This window comes from Zalophus californianus, chromosome 4, assembly GCF_009762305.2.
Source record: "Zalophus californianus isolate mZalCal1 chromosome 4, mZalCal1.pri.v2, whole genome shotgun sequence".
NCBI lineage: Eukaryota > Metazoa > Chordata > Mammalia > Carnivora > Otariidae > Zalophus > Zalophus californianus.
In genome coordinates this window covers 20,601,284-20,620,208 of record NC_045598.1, presented here as the reverse complement: position 1 = coordinate 20,620,208, position 18,925 = coordinate 20,601,284, and the positions used below count along the sequence as shown (strand labels likewise).

Here is an 18,925-nt window from a genome sequence, read left to right as displayed (position 1 = left end):
GGGCCTGGGGAGAGAGAAACAGACAGAGAGACTGAGACATGGAGACACAGAGATCCCAGAGGGGAGACAAGGTGACTGAGATAGGCGGAGGAGAGACTCGGGGAGAGGGTGAGAGACAGGAAGAGATAAAGAAAGGGGAAACCCAGACAGAGAGAAAGAGACAGAGGAGAGGCGGAGGAGAGGCTTGAGGCTACAGACCACAAACAGGGATTTGATGAGAATCTGGAAGGTGTTTTCTCCTGCTTCCCTCCCCAAACCCCTGGGCCAGCCAAGTCTCCATTCCTTCCACCCCCGGCTCAGTTTCCAGCTGCTAAAGAGGTCAGAGAGAAAGAGAGAGAACAAGAGAGGGAGAAGCACGCAGAGACCCCTCCTCCCTGCTCTTTTTGTTGCAGAGGGAGTTACTAGAGCAGTTTTCCCAGCCCAGACCCCTACTCCAAGATGGACATATCTCTTGTGTCAGAAAATATCACACTCACCACTCTCTGGGTGTCTCCTTGTGTAAATGCACTCCCATATTCATACCTGTCCGCACAGGCCTTCACACACACACACACACACACACACACACACACACACTTTATGACATGAATCTCCACCCTCACACTCATCCCACATCTCACAAGTGTAACTGGGGAATGCATACCTATGCTTCCTTATCCCTAAAGGCAGTGACACACATGCCTCGTCATGGGGTCTCAGGACATGCTGACACACACGCACACACAATCACACGTTCACACATACAGTGGCAGTCACACCGGAGCAGAGGGAGGGTTCTTTCTGGAGGTGAAGATCAGTGTTCCCAGGTGTCTGGGTAGGGGTGGTATGTGCTCCCGCTCCTTCCCAGCTGGCGGGGGACGGGGGGTTGGGGGGAGGCTGGGGGCCCTGCTCCGTCTACAAATACACAGCCAGTGGGAGCCTTCCTAGGGAGCTGGCGGGTGGGTTGAGTGATGTGGAAGAGCCATTTGAGAGTTGGTGAGGATGAGTGTGTGCACCTACAGACATGTGCACTCATGTACAGGTACAACGTGGCGAGTGTCTGTTACGGCGTGCGTGAGAGAGATGATTGCGTGTGAGGTGGGGTATGGGTGTGACAGGGAGAGCCAAGGTGCGTGGAGTGTGTGGGTGTATGTGTGATAGCTCCTGGTCGGGCATGTATGTGCGGACGGGTGTGTATGTCACAGGTGTGTGTGGCCGCCTGGTTCTGCAGAGTTGGGGGGGGTTTGGGCTTTATGTACAGCAGGGTACAGGGCCCTGGCGGTGAGCTGCATGTGTGTGAGGGTGCAGTGTTATGCAGATGTGAAGGTGTGTAGGGGGGTTGTGTGTGGGTGTAGGCAGTGTGCATGTGTGAGGGGTGGTAGCTGCCTGGGTGAGGCTGTGAGCTCGCAGCCAGGGGTGGAGGGCTGTTTTCCAAGGCCAGGATGCTGCTTGAACAGAGGCCGTCAGCATGAACACATGCGAAGGGGCTCTGAGGCTCACAGTTGGGCACTGACCCACACAGACGCACAAGGACAGACATACCCGCCCCTGTCCTCCCTCTTCCTCTCTCCTGGCGTCAGTGGTTTTCAAAGGAGCCTCCATGAGGACTGTTTGCTGTGCAGTTCCCCCCACCCCCCAGCCTGTGCCTCTTCAAACACAGTGATGCCCTCCAGGCAGCTTTGTGGAGGCTCCTGCCTCAACCATCTGAAGGCAGATGGGTGGGTTGAGATCCGATGCTGCCCCCCAGGGAATGAGGAGGCGGCTCTGCTCCTCTGGCCTGGGCATGGGCTGAGACAGATGGACGAACCCCCCACCCTGTTCTCCACACCCCCACACAGGGTCTGGGGGTGGGCAGGCATCCCCCCCCAGAAGAGGGATTCTAGCAGACAGCCCCTGAGCAAAGGCTAGGACTCTGCCCATCACCTCCAGGGGCACCTAGCCTCACCCTGAGTCCCATCACGTGTCCGAGCACAGGGACCTAAGTGTGGCCCCTAACACCTGAACATACAGCTGCTCCTCCTATACTCACAGCTTGAACACCCCAAACACACAACTGCTCCGTCTACAAATACACAGCTCCAACACTTCCCCATATGTCCGCTCTTCTGACACCCAACTGCCCCATATACACACATAGCCCCAACATGCCCACAAACACACAACCACCATACACCTTCCCACCCAGACACATGGTTACAGCCCTAGTAATGAACCCAAACCCAGATTTTATGATCCCCAGCATACATCCAACACACACACACACACACACACACACACACACACACACACACACACACCAACTCCCTCTTCAACCCAGCACCTCCCTGGACACACCCAGGACCCTAGAGCAGCCCTGATACCTTCCACATACTCAGACTCTCAGAGCACCAACACCTCACCAGGTACACGCATAGACTCTGCCTACAGCCCCAGTGTGTCCCCCAGCTGCAGCCCAGCACCACCCTAAACACACCAACCCCTGTACCTTTCCAGACACACAGCCTGCCCCCCATCACACATACGTACACTGCCCACTCGACACCCACTCAAACAAGAAGACCCTCTTCAGCCCCACCATTAATCTCAAACACAGACATAGCTTCAGTTTTGGTATACTTCTAAACAGATAATGTCCCCCAGCTTCTCATACTTTCCCAGGTGTGCATATGCACACACACCTGCACACACATGCACACTCCCCCCATAGACCCAGCACTTCAACATGCTGTCCTCTGTATGTCCCCAGCAAGCCCCAGCTCCAGTCCTTTCCTTGGCCATCTGAGGGCCCAGGGACAGCCCCACACCTCACCAAGCACACACAGCCAGCCTCAGTGACAGCCCTGTGCCCATTCACCTGCCGAGCGCTCACCAGCAGGCGCCCTGCCTCACCCTGCCACACGCCCCAGCTCAGTCCCTCTGCAGCCCTCACTCCCAGCCCCACACCTGCCAGCACACCTCCCCCCACAGCACTCTCCATCACAGCTCCCCCCCACCTCTTCTTGGGGTCCCCTCCCCCAGACACCCTCCCAGCCAGCCTTGCACACACACTAGCTCACTCTTGTGTGCTCTCTCTCCTTCTCTGCTGTCCAGTCCTCCCCCACTTCCCAGAGCCTCCTGTGCCTGGGGAGGCGTCTCCGCCCCCCTCACTGCCCCAGGCCTTTCATTCCTGGACAGTGAGGCTGTACATCTGGTTCAAAGCTGCCCCACCCAAGACCCTGTGCTCTGGGCACCCTGGCCTGGGCTTTGGGGGTTTGGGGCCTCTTTGGGGACTCTTGGCACCTGGTCACTCTGGTCTCTCAGCCAAGAACTTGAGTACCCAGCCCTGCCCTGGCATGTATGTTGGGGGGGGTAGGGGGCTTTACCCCCAGCCTGCACATTCTCAGGTGCTTGCCAACCTGCCCCCCCCCACCCTTGGCTTACCTGAGAGGGACATTGGGTCTGGGGCTTCAGGGAGAGAGATGGGTGAGGTGTTGGCTTGAAATGCTCCCCCCTCTCCCCCCCCATCTGGGCTTCGGGGCTTGGTCTCCCTGGGAGTCAGTTCCGACAGTGAAGGTTACTTTACTAGATGCATGATTTTAAACGGAATCTCCACCATCTGTTCCACCCCCTAATTACAGATGCACAGAATCCGCCTCAGAGGGCAGCGTGAGGGGAGTGATTTAGAGGCTGAGCTGCTTCTGCCTGCATTAGGGCTGGGGAGACTGGGGGGGGAGGCTCTGGGTATTGCTCACAGCCCCCCACATCCCATCTCTTTCCCAGAGGCCTCTCGTGCCTCTTCTTGCTGGGGAAAGGCTCAAAGAAAGTTTGCCCCACTCCCCAAGACCTGAAAGAGGAAGCAACTGCAGTACTGAGGGAGGGGTCCCCAAGACACCGCCTGCATCCCAAGCCCCAGGTCCTGGGATGCCGGCTCCATTAGAGCCTTAAAAAATTCAGTGGATCGATCTCCTGCCTGCTTCTTTGCCCTGGGGAGCCACAGACTCTGGCCTGGCCCAGCTGTCTGCCCACCCCAGGGGTAGCAGGGATTGGTGAGGCAGAGTGGGGGTCAGAGTGGAGGTGGGGGCAGCTGGGTTCTGGCAGCAGAGGACATGGGCAAGCATACCAAGACCCATCAGGTATGTTCGCATGTATGTGCCCATCCGCCTTGGCGCCACTGGCACGCCTGACCCCAGCTTGAGCCGTGCTCTGTGGGGCTAGACCAGCACTGGGGGCTGGAGGGGATGGGCCAGGGCCAGGGCCTGGGCCTCAGGGTTCTGAGGGTCATCGGGCTACATACACTGTGAGGACTGGTCCACCTTTGCCCGTAGGTGCCAGGGACCTGGCCCCCAGCCTGCTTGGTGGTGGCAGTGGCGGGCACACTGCGGTAGACGCTGGAGCATTCACTGCAGGGAGAAAGGGAGCGAGGTTGGGCTGGAGGAATTTTAAAGATTGCTGCAGGCAGGAGGGTCTCTGGAACCCCGTGGAGCGGGCAGTCATGCAGAAGTAATCCTATCGCGGCCTGCCTGGAGGAGTGGAGGGGAGAGGAGGCAGGGAGGGGAAGGATGGAGCCCCTGCCCCAGCCAGCTGTGGAGGGCGCCAAGGACCCCAGGGGCCTTCCCTGAGGAGGCACCTTGTCTTCTCCATTCCACTGTGGCATGTGCCCCCTGGAGGGGCAGCGCCGCAGCTGGTGCTCAGCTCCAAGCTCTGGGTATTATAAATAATGCAGCTCAGAGGTGGGGGGCCAGCCCAGCCCCCGGTCACCTTGGGTCACCCAGTGTGGCGGCTGCAGCTGGCAGTCCTGTGGCAGAGCCCCTCTCCCTTCCAGCCTGCTCCTCCTCTTTTTGCTGTGTGAGCTTGGGCCAGAGGCCCAGCCTCTCTGGGCCAGGGCCGGGGCAGAGGCATGTGGAAGAACCCAGAAAGGCCTGCCCTTTGGCCCACCCCCTGGCCCTCACAGGTTAGCTGGTAGCTGGCTCAGCCAATCCAGGCCGGGGAGGGCTGGCCCGCTCTACCGGGGCCTCACCCATTCTGGCTCCTCCATTTTGCAGATGGAGTCACCGAGTCCAGAGAGGGAAGGATGGCCAAGGCCAGCCAGCTGATGAACCCCTCCTTCCTGCCCCATTCTGCTGTCACTCAGGCTCTTCTCAGCCTCAGCTCAGCTAAGAGCAGGGCCTGGGGGGGGGGGGAGGGTGGGCGGGGGATGTTTGGGAAAGTGGTTGCGGCTGAGAGGTTGCCATGGCGATGCTGCAGGATGCCGAGCTGAAGTGGGGGTCCTACAGGGTCTCTGGGGCCCCCAGCTCTACACCCCTGTGGTCTTCTCCTCCCCATCTCCTGTCCCCCACCCAGATGCCTGTCAGGCGGCTTCGGTGACAGGCCGGGTGGGTGACAGGTGGTGCAGGTGATGGGCTGGGTGGGTGACGAGCTGGGTGGGTGACAGGTGGTGCGGGTGCGAGGCAGGCAGGTGACAAGCTGGGTGGTGACGGGCCCTGCTGATGACAGGCAGGGGGTGTGGTTGGCGAGGATGCCGTCTCCTGGCTGGTGGCCTGTTGCAGCCCCCCACCCTCATGCGTGTGCACACACATAGGCTCTGGGCACAGAGCTTGGGGCTAAGATACTAATGAGGCTTATTACGTGTGGAGGGGCAGGTGCCCAGGCTCACTAATGAGAGGCCTTTAACAAATAGGGGAGACAGCTGGGGGCTTCGAGGAATTTGGCTGGCCCTCCTAAGCTGAGGCCCTGGGGGTCCCAATCTGGCTGGAGGATGGCTCATTCTCCAGCCAGGTTGGGACCCCTCCTCCCCTCCCCCGAGGCTGTTTGGGTTTATGTTAGTGCTACCACGATCCTGATGGTTAACCATCATTCAAGCATTTGATCCGCTGCACCAAACGCTTACGTGCATTTTCTCATTTCAACTCAACCAGTTACAGGAGGGCGGCCCTATTACCCATTCTATAGATGCAGAAACTGAGGCTGAGAGAAGGCAAGGGATTTAGTGTGGTTTCTGGTGCAGCTGGAATTTTAATTCAGGTCTTTCTGTCCCCAGAGAACATGCCCTTAACCACCCTACCAGTAAAACTCAGGTCTTGGTCCAGACTCAGACCCTCTTTCAGGGCCTCAGTTTTGCTCTTCTGGAAAATGGATGTGTGGTGGAGGGGTAATCACCATAAGCTCATCAGCTCTGACTCTGGGCGGCTTCGGGGGCTCCGCCAGGTAGCTGCCCCAGTCTCACCCCATGTGGCCCAGATTCTGGACTGGAGAGAGGGCAGGGCTAAGTGGTGAGGGAGCTGAGCTGAAGAAGGGACACCTGGGATATGTGAGCCACTTCCTGCATCGTGCGGTGGAGAGGCTGAGGCCTGGAGAGGAGCAGCAACCGCCCAAGGTCACACACCCTGTGAGCTGGAGGGCCCCCGTGGGATCCTAGGTCTCCTGGCCTCTCGAGAGGGCGGGGCTGGGTGTGGTGCCTTGGCTGGGAGGCTGCCTCCTCCCGGGCCCCACCCACCAGCCTTAGCTTCCTCCTTGGAGTTTGTGAGCCCCCAGCCTCCTAGGACGGTGTAGGGGACTATTGGCTGCCTCTTTAGGGCCATGCCCCCTCCCCATCAATCTGGGTCCCTAGTGTCAGTTGAGCCCCTCCCTTTGGAACCCACTGGGGTGGAAACTCCCTGGCAACAGCTGATGGATGGGTTAGGGCCCTGACATTGGCCTGGGGCCACAGCATGACCCCGGAGGGACCAGGCTGGGGTTGGGGGCTTGGAGGGGAATTTAAGAGAGAAGAATTAGGCTCATAAATCTTGGAGCAACTCAGTTCTCCTTCTCCTCGACCTTAATCTCTTACCAGACCTGCTCTCCAGCTGCACATCCAAGGCTGGGGGTTGAGGGATTCCACCTTCCCATTCCCTTTACCCTCCAACTGATGCTCAGCCCCTCCTGAAACCATACCCCCAATAAGGGAAGAAAGAGTTGCAGCCACTGCTGTTGGGCAGGATTAAGACCTTGTGTGTCCAGACTAACGGATTTGGCCTCTGATTCATAGCGGCAGGGCAGAGGGCTTCAGTGCCTCAGTTTCCCCAGCCTTGAGTTTGAAATCCTGTCTTGGTGCCTGTCCACTCAATCAGGAAGGAGCATTAAGACCGAGAGGGATTTTGCAGCTGCAGGACACATGGCCCTGTCCTCAGAAGCCCCAGTCTGAGATGAGAAGCGCAGCCCTGGCCTTGGGAGCCCTCAAACCCAGAGGTGAGGTCCAGAACCCAGGCTGGGCGTGTGCTGAAGTTTAGGTGGGGAGTGGGTGGTGCTGGGTGGCTGTCCCGTGATGGCTTTCTGAAGCAAAGGCTTTGGCGAAGGGAGGCCAGAGGATGGGGAGTGGTTTGCCTAGGGGCTTGGAGAGCCATCTTTGGTTGGTGGGGGGAGCCTGGAAGTGTCTGGCTTTCCCACAGCATTGGGCAGCAACAAACTGGAGTTCTGGGGCCCTCCTGGCTCCCCAGGGAACCCACTGCTGCCTGGCCCTGGGGACCCAGGCGTCCTGGCGGGTGAGGGCGGGTCTCCAGCAGGCGCCCTGCCAAACCCCGCAGCCTGCTCACCAGGAATCTTGTTGCTGAGAGATGGAAAATCCCGGCCGGGCCTGCAGCTCATCCCTCCCCTCCGGGAGGAGGAGGGGCCCAAAGATTCCTTCCTGCATTTCCCCCCTCCCATTTGGGGCAGGGCTCTCCTTGGTAGTGGGTGGGGCTGGGGGGCCCAGGACAGGCCTCTAAGGCTCTCAGTCACATGTCCTGGAGTCCAGCCCAGCCCAGTCCAGCCCGCAGTGGGCACCAGGGCACTCTGGAGGCAGAATGGGCCTGGTGCGGCTGAGGAGAGGTGGGGGTGGGGTGCTGAAGCCAGAGGGGGCCTGGATGGGGGCCGAGCCTGGCCCTGGCCCCACTGGCTCCCCCAGGGCGGAGGGTAAAGAGTTGGTTCTCTTCTTGGACAGGAAGACGAATGATCCCATTATGGGAGTGTGATTTTATTCCACGTGTCACGGAGTCTGAGATTAACTTGCTCACCAGTCTGTGACAAACCCCTCACACCCTCACACCCAACACACACACACACACACACACGCACGCACGCACGCACGGAGACACACATATCCTTGGTCTCACGAACGCACATCCCACAGGCACAGATAAACATTTCCACGATACAACACACAGCAGAGTCTCACATACAGAGACACAAGAAAACACACACACTTAGATCTAGACCCACAGCCTCAAAAGCACAACATTCCCTCACACCAAGGCCACACAGACCCACGGCGACAAAAAGGCACTCCCGGGGGATGCTTGCAGCCCCACTTGGACAGGCACAGACCGAGGACGCACAGTGCCCCGTAGCCACGGATAAACTTAGACACACAGGAACCGAGACACAGTCATGCGGCCAGGCGTAGACCACCAGCCACACGCGCGGAGACAAAGACAGGCAGGGACACACAGTCGGCGGTGTGCACACAAGCACAGGCGTGCACACCCGGACACAGACAAAGACAAATAAATGCCCAGAGGTTTTGCTGTGGACAGATGTAAGGAGCACGCACATCTGGGCCTCGTCGACCTCCTTGCCCGGGGACATGGTAATCTGGCGCCTGTGGCTCCGGGGGGGAGGGGGGCTCTGAGGAATCTCTCAGTCAGAGCCCCCCACCCTGGGCCTGGGGCCAGCCCCCACCTCTGGCACAGGGCCCATGGCCGAGGCCGTGGCAGCCACACCCTCAGTAGAGCTGCACCATCTCTTACCCTGCCCGCCCATTGGACACATACAGGCACGCCGTCTCCCTCTGCCCGGGCTTACAGCCGCACCCCCCCCCGCCCACGCAGAGTTTCTCACTCGCACCCCCCCCCTCAGGTGTCCCCTTCTTGCTCATTGGCTTTCTCCCTCACCCCGCGCCCTCCAGCCTGAGCACACAGGCACGAGCTCGAGAACCTACACCCGCACCCCTCATGACACACACTGCCACCTTATCTCCCACAGAGCCACCCACACGGTACAGAGGCTCCCCTTCCCACGCACCCTCGCCCTCTCACATGGACCCCCACAAGCCCCCATACATGCACTCCTTTACATCCTCACCTTCTCTCGCACAGACTCATTCACAAACGTGACACACACACACTCCCCGACACACACCCTCACCACTTTCTCACATGCAAGCGCGCGCGCACACACTTTCAGAGCCTCCCTCACACCGTCGCTCTCCTTCCTCCGTCTCTCACAAACACTCCCTCTGCCAAGACTGTAGCTCTGCTGCAGAGCAGCCCCTGACAGTGTTTGTCACTGTTCCCCACTATGGCCTTGGCCTTCCTGGCCTCCGTCCCTTCCCCTCCACCTCCAGCCCTGGACACTGTGGCCTTGTATTCTTCTGTCATTGCCCGGTTTAGCCAACAATTGCACACGGAGCATTCAGTCAGCAGTGCTGATTGGGCCCTGATTATTGGTTAAGCATTGGGGGCACTGGTGACACAGGTCCTTCCCTCATAGAGCTGTCAGTTTTGTGACCAGTTTGTTTGTTGCTTGTCTCACCTGATGAAATTTTAAGCTAACCCTTGATCTTGTACGTTGAGGGATGTGTAGGAACTCACAGGAGGAAAAATAGGGGGGAGGTGTTCCAGACAGAGGGAACAGCACATGCAAAGCCTGGAAGTACATCAAGGTATGGTATGGCAGGAACACAGGGCGGTGTTGAGCCTAGAGGAGAAGCTGCATAGAACCCAGACTTTAGATGCCTTGCTCACAGGTTTGGATTTTGTCTAGTGGGCCACAAGGACTTGGGAAGTCGTTAGGGACAAGACAAGGTGGGGAGAGACTGGAGGCAGGGAGGCTAGTTGGGAGGCTTGAGGAGTCCAGATGGGAGATGATGGTGGTCTGATCTCGAAGAGGCAAGTGGGATGGAAGAGTGGACTCATTGAGGAGCAAGGACCGGTGACATCCCAGTTCTAGAGCTGTGACCTCAGGAAGGTCCCGCAGCCTCTAAGCTGGGCCGATCAGATGAGGATGGGACAGTGCAGGAGCCGGGCTGGTAGGAAATGCCGTCAGTGATAACCACTGTTGTCCATCGCAGTAGGGCGTGGGGGACATCCAATGAGGAGGCGATTTCGTGAGCACCTACTGCGTCCTAGTACCTAGTACCGTGCCAGGGGCTGGGGCCCGGTGGTGAGGTGGCCTGCGGCTCTGGGTAGTTCACACACCTGATAACCACAGGAGACAGGGGAGGGCTGAGCGTGTGGGTGGAGGCAAAGCACCCTGGAAGATTACAGTTGGATGAGGCAGCACCCGGCAGGGTCTGGGTGGCTTGTGGAGGAACTGGCGTTGAGCCAGACCCTGAAGAGCCTGGTTGAACTTGGGCAGGCTGAGGTGGAGGGAGGAGCTTCAGGTTTAGGGAACAAAATGGACAACAGCCCGAGGGCAGGCCAAGGAGTCTAATCCGGCCCTTGTGTGAGACATAAGACTGGGGAGTCTTGGGGTGGGATTATGGAGGAGAGGCCTTGGTGGCCAGGCTGCGGGGTGGTCAGCATGGGGTTGATTGGTGGTGGTGACGTGGAATGGGCCCATGAGAGACTCTGCTCCAGACTCTGCTGCTAAGCCATTGGGTGACCTCAAACAAATGCCTTTCCCTCCTTGGTCTCAGTTTCCCTATCTGTGTGATGAGGTGGTCAGTCTTGTACTGGAGGGGATTTCTGGTATCCTGTCCCAGGGGTTGGCCTAGTCAGCTTTGTAGGGCATTTTCTGCGCCTCAGCAGCGCTTTCTTCCTGAGCATTCTGAGTGAAAGAAAGGAGCAAATTGAGGGGTTCCCCAGACAGATTTGGGGCCCTCTGAGTGAGGGGCCAGGAGCTTAGCATGGAAAAGAGGCGTTTTTGCCAGGATCTGACACCAAGTCCCAGAGGTAACCTAGAAGAGAAGGCCAAGGTCCCTCTTCCCTCCTGCCCTGACCTGTGCAGTGATAGATGTGGGCCATGTGCCCAGGAGGGCACAGTGCCCAATCCCTGGCCCAAGGGGTGTCAGGACCCTTCCTGCCCACTAAGGGAGGAGCGGGGCTGGAATTCAGGAATGTGACCCAGGGCTTGGAATCTCCTGGGGCTGAGGAGCTGGGAGGCCCATCTCAGGGTGGCGGAGGCAGGTAAATGCCTGTGGGTTCCACCATTGATATTTGGGGTCGCCAGGAGTTGTGGTATAAGGCAGGTTATGGTGACCCCCCACCCCCGCCGTGCCCTGGATCCTAGCTGCAAGGGGCCCTTTAAGCATCTCACCTGTGAGGTGGGGCTGGTAGAGAATTAATTTCCTGTGCTATTTTAATTTTGCTGTATTTAATTTGCTGTTTATTTTAATTAATTAACGGCGGGTAATCGTCTATCCTAACTTGCTGCCGCAGGCTCCTCTTAATTCTTAGGGGTGGAAGGCCAGGCCAGGTGATTGCTCAGTTGGGGGGGGTGGGAGGGGGAGCCCTGGAGGCGTGTCCCTTTTCCCCTTTGCCCTTCTCAACCCTGGGGTCTTCTCCACTCTGCCTGGCTCTCCTCCAAAGGGCCCTCCCTTCCCTCCCTCACCTGTGGTCCCTCCTACTCCTCCCTCCCCTCTCCCCAGTATGGCTTCAGGGTTCCCTGTACAGTAACTTGGTGAAGAGAGGCCTGACACAAGGCCCCTGCCTCCCTGCCAAGCAAATAGATTTTAATGTCATAGTGTGGTCGTTTAAAGGACAGGGAGCTTGGCTTGCAACCCAAGCAGTATTTAGGGGCTGGTTGGGGAAACTTTCAAAGAGGGGATCTGCTTTTTTAATGGCAGGCCCCTTGCCCAGTCCAGTGCCCAAACAGCACACCTATAAGGCCTGTAGGACGCTAGCATGTCCACCCCCCTGTGAACACATCTTTGGCATGTTTTCGGTTATTGGTTAATCTCTAGGACAGACCCGCTAAGGGAGGATGATCCCCTGTAGAGATGAGGAAATGAGGCTCAGAAAGGCTAAGTGACTTGCCCAAGGTCACACAGCAACTAGGAGAAGCAGGGCCTGGATTCTGGCTGCACAGAAAGAGTTAACGGTTGGAGGGAGGGGAGGGAAAGTAGTTTGGGGATCAGGGTAGGGGGTATTAGGACCAGGAACTGGGGTCCCCTGGCTTTGGAGGCTGTGGGGAGAGGAGTGGATCCTTGCCACAAGGGGCTTCCCGAGGTATGAGGTCTCAGCTAACTGCTCCCATTTCCTTGTGTGTCTTCAGTTGTCTGTTTGGAACTGGGGTTTGCTTTGTCACTCGCACTGTACCCTACCAGGGGGACCCTTCCGTGGCTAGCTGGAACCCTACTTTTATTTAACAAACACATAACATTTACCATGTTCCAGGTACTCTTCTAGCTTTATAGATACTCATTTAATCATCACCTAGCAGCCCTATTATTATCATTCTCATCTTGCATATCAGAAAACCGAGGCTTAGAAAGGTTAAGTAACTTGCCCAAGGTCCCACAGCTCGTACCTGGTGGACAGCCTTTGAACTTGGAACACTGGAATCCAGAGTCCTTGTTCTGAACTACCATACTGCCCTGCCCCACCCCCCCCCACCTGCTGTAGGTGGGAGATAGGAGTGCTGAATTCCCTGGAGATATGGCAACTTGGGGGAGTCTCTAGCCTAAGTTTAAAGGGAGATCCAGCCCCACCCTCACTAACCCCAAGTCTGCTAAGACCTGTTCCGTGGTGGAAGCAGTGAGAACGTCAGGGTGGGCCTGGCTGGGAGGTTCAGATCAGCTATTCGGAAGCCTCCCGTGGGGCCTGGATCACCTGCTGCAGTGCTGGCTGGGGTGGGGGGTGGAGGGAGGACAGTGAAGGTGGGCCTCAGACTGCACCCTCGGAGACTTCTGGAAGTCTTCTGACTGGAAAAGTAAGGCAGGTGTGTCTGAACAGCTACCCACAGTTGTATAAGACAACAGGAGAAAAACATCACAAAACATGATGCAGAGGAAAAGAGTTTTGAGCTTTGAATCCTGTGTTACTTGACACCTTTCTGAGCCTCAGTTTCCCCGTTTGTCCAGGGAAAATAAACATGGCACTGACTGGAGGATTTTATGAGGCTCACATGAGATAAAGTATGAAGGGTTTGACCTCAGGAGTGGGGGCTCGGTGAACATCTATCTAGATGCTAAGATCCAACTTCTGGAGAAGGAAAGGGTCCCACCCCTGGGGCTGCCATTGGAGCAGAGCAAGATGGGAACAGTGAGGATGAGGAAGGCTTCGAGAGTCTCACCTTTGGAGTCGGGCTGCTTCGGTTTAAGTCCCGGACATGCTGAGTCATTTACCCTCTCTGGGCGTTGATTTCCCTGTCTGTAAAATGGGTATTATAATTGCGCCCCCCCTCAATTGGGTTTTGCGAGTATTAAACTAGTTAATTCATGTATTCAGTAAGCAATATTGAGCACTTGCTAGGTGCCAAGCATATTGCTACTCACTGCAAATACTAAGTGGTCAATACATGTTAGCAATTTTATTGTTATTCATATTGGCGGTGGCTGTTTAGAGAGGGGACTGAGACTTTTAGAACAGGGATGAGTGACACAATAAAATGCTATAGAAGTAATAAGAGGCTGATTTATTATTGAGCGCTTACTATGGGCCAGGCACATTAGCTCCTGAAGCACGTGCTTGTATTGTCCCCATTTTGCAGATAGGAAACAAGTTCAAAGAGGTGTAGCAACCTGCCCAGAGAAACACAGCTAGTAAGAGGTAGAGCTGGAGATTGAGAGACTCAGGAGCCAGGCTCTTAATCACAAAGCTATAAACCTGCTTAAGAGATGGTGTAGGGTGGGGGCAGTGATCCAGCAGAGGAAGGAGGGAGAAACCTCACCAGGAGAGGGATAGAAGTGAATGAGGCCTCCAAATGCAGGAAACAATGAGGGAATGGACCAAGTCAGCATATGATCCGCCAGTGGTTTTTCCCAGCAGTAAACAAGATATAAACTCAGGGAAGGGAGCAAGTGAAGACCAGAAGAGGTGGGTCTTGAGAAATGGGCACAATGGAAAGAAATGGGAAGCCAGCTCAGTCCAGGTGGAGCACACTGTATGAGCAAAGGCCTGAGGTGAGAATGAGCAGCTTGGTTTAGGGCTGAGAAGTGGAGGAAATGGCTAAGAGAGGTCAGAATGAGGGTTGGGAGGACTGACTGGTGGCCTCAGGGGCAGAGGGAGAGTGACAGCCCCAGGGAGATAGGGAGGGTGACAGATTCAAGAGGCTTAGCTAATGTAGAAATAGAAATAACCCCCCATCTGGACAGGAAATAGAGCATAGTGATCAAGAGGGCAGGCTTTGGAGTCAAATCCTAGCCGGGCTGCTTCCTACCGTGTGATCAGAGCAAGTCACTTGAGGTCTCATTTTCCAAAATGAGGAGTAATGAAAATACCCATCTAAGATGGAATGATGGTGAGAAGTGGTTAGCACAGTGCCTGGCACACGGGGAGCGCTCGATTCATTCATTCATCCATTCATTCATTCCTTCCTTCCTTCTTCAACTACCAAGTGCACACTTAGTAGCAGGTACTTTTCTAGGGTGCACAGCAGAGAGCAAAGTAGATAAAAATCCCTGCCCTCAAGGAGTTGACATTTAGAGGGTGAAACAACACAAAAAGAAGTAAAACACATGGTGTGTGAGATGTTGCTAAGTACCAAGGAGAAAAATGAAAGCGGGAAAGGGCTTGGGGAGGGCCAGGGCTGCACAGTGACTGCAGTTTTAAATAAACTTATAAATGAAGGTGATCGTTAGTATTGTTCTTAAGCAGGTTTTAGTCAAAAAAGTACCTTCCAGGGCACTTTGGTGGCTCAGTCATTGGGCGTCTGCCTTCGGCTCGGGTCATGGTCCCAGGGTCCTGGGATTGAGCCCCGCATCGGGCTTCCTGCTCGGCGGGAAGCCTGCTTCTCCCTGTCACTCCCCCTGCTTGTGTTCCCTCTCTCGCTGTGTCTCTCTCTGTCAAATAAATGAATAAAATCTTTAAGAAAAAAAAGAAAAAGTGTACCTTCCAACCTATAAGGCATTTTTCCCTCATAAGAATCACTCAAGGTGTAGGTGTTGCTGTCCCCATTTTATAGATGAGGACGTTGAGGCTCAAAGAGAAGAATCTGACCCAGGAGTCATAACTCTGAGGACAGTGCTGACTCCCTAGGACTCCCAGTGACAAGGGAATGTTATTCCTGAACGTCTAGAGGACAGAAGGCTCAACGGGGGAGGATATGAGCAGTGGCTGAGGTGGGTCAGTGTCCAGGGATGGAGCTGAGCTGGAGAGCAGGGGCAGAGGCCTGCTTCCTGGAGCCAGAGCTGTGGGCAGCATACCCCGGTGTGGCCTGAGCAGGGTGAGTTCAGAGAGTGGCTGGACCCAGGGGCAACCCTGAGGGCAGAGCGGGGGTAGCCGGCTGGGCCTGAGACACTGTGTGATTGAGCAAAGCGGCAGAATCTGTCCAGAACTGAGTGAGTGTGTGGGTGTTATGGAGACTGTGGGGAGGGGGTGAGAGGAGAGGAAGAAGTCAGCTCCACTGACCAGACAAGAGGCCACAGTGAGGAGGAGGTTGGCGGGGGCCAGGGCTGGCAGTGAAAGCGCTTGCATATCAGGCAGACCTCGGCGGCAGTAGGGAGCCATTACAGGTTTTGGAGCAGGGACATTGTGTCGTGAGAATGAGACTGAGGAAGGCGAAGGTGGCACGAGGTGGAGGAGGCTCAGTGGAGGCATTTTGGAGGTGGGGAGCCCACCCGGGGCACCATCATAGCTGAGCAGGCGAGAAATGGCCAGGTCAGATTGGAGAGACAGCTTGGACCAGTGGAAAGAGGTGTCTGGGAGATAAACTCCTGACCTATAGCCTTCTGAGGTCTGCCCCACATTTTCTGAGGGGCCCTCAGCTAGTCCTTTCCCATCTGTGTGCCCCTGTCTCCCCATTTGCATTGAACTAAAGACCCTTTTTCTTCTAAACTTTTTTTTTTAAGATTTTATTTATTTCTTTGTCAGAGAAACACAGTGAGAGAGGGAACGCAAGCAGAGGGAGTGGGAGAGGGAGAAGCAGGCTTCCCGCCGAGCAGGGAGCCCGATGCGGGGCTCGATCCCAGGACTCTGGGATCATGACCTGAGCTGAAGACAGATGCTCAACGACTGAGCCACCCAGGTGCCCCTCTTTTCTAAACATTTGAGCTAAGGATCCATTTTGAGAAGATGATGGGCCTTCTCTTCAGAAAACTACAAAAACAGGGGCGCCTGGGCGGCTCGGTCCTTAAGCGTCTGCCTCCAGCTCGGGGCATGATCCCAGGGTCCTGGGATCGAGCCCCGCGTCGGGCTCCCTGCTCCGCGGGGAGCCTGCTTCTCCCTCTCCCACTCCCCCTGCTTGTGTTCCCTCTCTCGCTGTGTCTCTTTCTGTCAAATAAATAAAAAATAAAATCTTAAATAAAAAAAAAACCCACAGACACGGTATCTTAAAAAAAAAGAAAAGAAAACTACAAAAACAAATTTTGGTTAAAATCCTATGAGGTTTACAGACCTGCCAAAGTCCTTCCATGGAACCAAACTAGATGATCGATAGTAATAAAAATAGCAACTAGCATTAAATGCTTATTACAGGCCAGGGGCTAGGCAAAGTGATATACATCATGGTCTTATTAAGTCCGTTCAACAACCCTATGAGGTAGGTAGGTACCATTATTATTATTCTGTTTTACAGATGGGGAAACCGAGGAAGCCTAGTGAGGTGGAGTGACTTGCCCAAAGTCAAAGCTGGAATTGAAGCCTGGGTCTGTCAGCTCAAGAGCCCAAGATCTTCCTGGCTAAAATTAAGGCTAGGATTCCAGGATGGAAGAAGGGGATATGGCAAGGAGGGGGCAGATGTGGGAGCATTTTCAAAGAAAGCTGTAGAAAAGCAGAGCTAGAGGTAAATGGTGGAAAAGGGGCATAGTAGTGCCATGCAGTCCTGAGGTGATAGGCATCAGGTGGTTGGAGGTGTGGAGCTAGAGATGAAGACTCCATTTGAAGCCCCCTGGTGTAGCTTCTGGGGGGTTGGTATCTATCCCACATGACCCCCAGCTAAGTGACCTGCTCTGGAGCCAGCTGGGAAGAAGTAGGACATGGGGCTACTCTGTCTTCTAGGTCAGATTATGCTCTGCCCCCTTGGCAGGGGAGGGCTTACTCCTGACTCTTTGACTCAGCCTCCAGTGCTGTCTCTGGAATCTACCCTCCCTCCCCATTCCCAAATGGGCTTTGATTCCTCTAGGGGAGTTCAGAAGTGGAGATACCCTTTCCATTCCAAAAAAGAGTCCCGGGGCCCATCTCCTGAGATCAAAGTGGAATCTGGAACCCAAACAGCATGTGGTGCATGTTAGGCTCTGGTTTAGACCCTGGTCAGCAGTACCATCTAGGAGGAGGTGATCTAGATTAGACTAGACCATAGTCTTAGGCTGGAATCTAGATTTCTGGTGGGTTGGACTTGTTGGTCATTTAGAACAGAGGTTGACAAACCTTCTGTAAAAAGATAGTAAAAAAAATTTAGGCTTTGTAGACCATTGGGTTTCAGTCATGAGTACTCAACTCTCCTGTTGTACCTTGAAAGCAGTCATAGACAATGCATAAATGGATGAGTATGGCTGTGTTCCCATCAAACTTGAATTATAAAAACAGCGGGTTGGATTTGGCTGTCAGGCCATAGTTTGCCAACCCTTAATCTAGAACCTCATTCTTCCTAAGGGTGTCTGGATCTTAAATCTTACTAGACAGTGATCTAAGCAAATAAGGTTGTGGCGTCAGACTGTTAGGCTGGTTAACACCAAAGATGATCTAGATCCACGGTCTTGCTGGGATCTAGGTATTAGGAATTGGTGAACAAGAAATTAGTAATAAGAGAGTGGTTTAAAACAGACGAAGCCATAATCTCTGGCTGAGCCTAGATTCACAGAAAGCTGGGGTGGGGTGGTGTGGGGTGGTGAGATTTAGACCAACACATAAGGTTGTGGTCTGAATATAGGGAAGTGGGTGAACTAAAGCCACACAGATATTGATCTAGAGCAGGCAAAGTCTTGGCCCTAAGCCAGAGTACCATATGATCTAGAACAACACTGTCCAATAGAAATGTAACGGGAGCCATGTATGTAATCTCACTTTTCTAGTGGCTACATTAAACAAAGTAAAAAGAAATAAGTGAATTGATGTTAATAATGTATCTCATGTAACCCAGTATATCCAAAATATCACTTTGACATATATAATCATTATTAAAAGTATTGAGATATTTTACTTTTTTTTCCATATTTCAGACTTCAAAATCTGATGCATATTCTATGCTTACGGCACATCTTAATTCCAACTAGCCACATTCCCAGTGCTCAGTAGTTAGTTACTACCATATTGGGCAGCACAGGTTTAGAAATGGACTTTTCTTTGGGACCAGAATCCAGAGGAATCATCAGCCAGAATGATCTGGAGTAAATAGAGTTGGACATGCCAGAGGTTGTACTCTTAGCTGACTTGAACTGGGTGTTGACTGGCTTACGCTAGGAGAGCATCTTTTGGCTCTGGGTTGGGAGTTGGAGGGAGTCCCTCCTTTGTAGTCCTGACCAAGTGGCCTCCAACTCTTCCCGCCCTCATCCCAGTGTCACCTCTGAATCTGGAGTCTGGTCTGGCCTGGCAGGTGGGGGTGGGGCAGGGTAGCAGCTGGACCCTTGAGGGAGCAGGAGCTCCACCCCTCCAAGCCAGCTGCTGCCAGCCTTCCTGGACTGGCTCTGTGGAAACAGGGGGCCCAGAGACAGAAATAAACTGCCAGGTTTCCGGGGCGGAGTGGGGGGCCTGCCAGCCTTTGTGCTTCCTTGCTGGAGGTTGGGGGGGCAGGAAGCAACTCCATGGCCCTGTCCCAGGCTCTTACCCCTCCATGCCATCTCCCCTCATCCCCAGCTGCCTCCACCTCCATGGCTCTGAGGCTAGGCTAAGTCTAGAGTTTGGTGGATTAGTGAACCCTC

The 18,925-nt window shown here is 54.9% G+C and overlaps 1 protein-coding gene across 1 annotated transcript in view; it reads left to right on the top strand.

Moving 5' to 3' along the window:
- Positions 1–18,925, top strand: part of AHDC1 (AT-hook DNA binding motif containing 1) — a 65,086-nt gene that overhangs the window by 6,386 nt on the left and 39,775 nt on the right. Inside the window, 1 exon segment of the mRNA XM_027624990.1 lies at positions 7,065–7,182. The gene's annotated coding sequence lies outside the window, so the exon portion shown is untranslated.